Source organism: Gekko japonicus, unplaced genomic scaffold (genome assembly GCF_001447785.1).
Source record: "Gekko japonicus isolate JY-2015 unplaced genomic scaffold, Gekko_japonicus_V1.1 scaffold2055, whole genome shotgun sequence".
Taxonomy (NCBI): Eukaryota; Metazoa; Chordata; class Lepidosauria; order Squamata; family Gekkonidae; genus Gekko; species Gekko japonicus.
This window is the reverse complement of record NW_015173733.1, coordinates 281,498-283,644: the sequence shown is the minus strand read 5'-3', so window position 1 is coordinate 283,644 and position 2,147 is coordinate 281,498.

Genomic DNA, 2,147 nt, shown 5'->3' with positions numbered 1-2,147 from the left:
GAGAGGGACAGATCGGGGGTGCAGCAAACGGGCGCGATCCCACCGCAACATCTGGGAAGCGTTGTGCACCCGTCCCCAATCCGGCCCTTCTGCCCAAAAAGCCGCAGCAAAAATACACCACCTACCGAGGTGGACCTTCCAGCACAGCCGCATCAAGCCTGGCCATGGGATTGCTGGCGCATCCTTCTGCCGGCGCATCCCAGGGTCCTGGCTGAACTGCGCATGCTCACACATGCGCAGTTCGGCAGCCTCCCTTTCCCCACTGTGGCTTCCCCTGGCATCTGATCGTGCCGGGGAGGGAATGCGCCGCGGCTCAGGGGATCAATGTGATGCCGCCGCCGCGTGTTTCTTTTGGTGTGGCTTTAAAAAGCCGCACTTTGCCCGTACCTCCCCCCCCATGTGGCAGGGACCTAAGCTCAACAACTGACAGAAGCCTAAGTAGAATAATGGCTTTTTTCCTGCTCCCTATAAGTACCAGACTTGGTGCCTGGCAAAGAGCTGGAGAGGAGAGTGTTCCTTTATGTCCCATTGTGAATCAATGCTTGAATACAAATCTCAGGAAGCTTTCTGTGTTTTCTTGGCAATAAATTTTCCCTCTGGTTCCCAAAGTGGGCAATACTGCCCCCTCAGGGTGCTGAAACAATCTAGGTGTGTGGTCGGAGCCTTGGGTGAAATTGGGGGGTGTTGAATACAAATAAGGGGGCGGTGGAAGCATAAAGAAAGAAGAGTCCAGAACCTATCTAAAGCAGCCTTTTGGTGGTAGGCCAAATAAGTTTGGGAACCTACGCGAGCTCATTCCCACCTGTTTTGCATCCCCTCTTCTGCTTTGAGACTGGGAGAAAAGACAGCAGTACGATAATGACATATATAACATTAGGGCATTATTGAGAGGGGAAAAGGTTTTGTTGGAGCTGATGGGCGTAAAGAAAGGAGATGTTAGAGCACAGGCAGGGAAGATGAAAATATGAGGGTAGGGGTCATGAAGATTATGATCACTGTAGGAACAGGAGGGGTTCAGACGGTGATGATGATGAGAAGTCACTGATGGCCCCAAAATAAACAAAGGCAATTAAAATAACATTGACAATGAGAATAGTGGTAGCTTACTGGGGCCTTGATTGTAATGATGAAGATGAAAATCAAAGATGGTTCTGCCCAGAGGTCATTTCGGGGGGGAACATGGGGGATCGCAGTTCCCCCGGGTGAGGTACAGGGGGGTGGGGCACATGATGAAGCCCCGCCCCCTGCTTCCGGCCACCCCGCTTCCGGCCCTCATTCAGCCAGGAGGAGGCAGGAGAAGAGGGAGAGTAAGTTGCTGCCTCTCCGCACCCCTGCCTGCCTGGGGCCAGGGAGGGCCTTTGCGGGGCTTCCTTGTACTCCCGCTGGCCTTGCAGTTCCACCGCCGGGCTCCTCATGGGGCTCGGCAGTGGAGCTGCAAGGCCGGCGGCAGCGGCCGGGACCGTTGGGGGCGAGGTGTGTGGCCTTATGACACACTTCCAGTGATGTCAGGGGGTGTGGCCTTATGACACACTTCCGGTGATGTCAGGGTGTGTGGCATATGCTAATGAGTTATGCTAATGAGTTCCCCTAGCTCTTTTTCTACGAAACGACCCCTGGTTCTGCCTATAACCCAAAGACAGTTTTTGGGTTTTGGATGCTGACTGTGAGCTATGGCTTATTCTACACTTGATGTATTCAAAAGTTGTATTTTTTACTACATAAGGGAAGTGAGGATTTTGTTTCTTTCCATCATGCCTCCCCCCAATCTGGTTTTCGTAAGGCATGGCTTTGGTAATGGCTTTTGATACACACACACAATCTTATTATAATTGTAGTTGTTATGTTTAATATGTATTGTGAGAAAGAGCACTGCTGTGAAGCAATATAGAAATCTAATAAATAAATACATTTTAAATTAGGTCACTCTCAGTTCATTGCTTCTGCCAGGCACGTTATCATCTCAAAAGGAGAGCTACAAAAATATTATCTTAGGAAAAAGAAAAAAGATGAAAGAAGAACTTCAAGGAAGTTTGGGTATGTGGCTTGGCTACGAAAGGGTAAAAAGATAAATGGAAAGTAATTTCGGAAGCATTAAGGAACATGTTTCTATGGAAACATCAACCCACAAAGGGAGAAGAGGGAGAGGG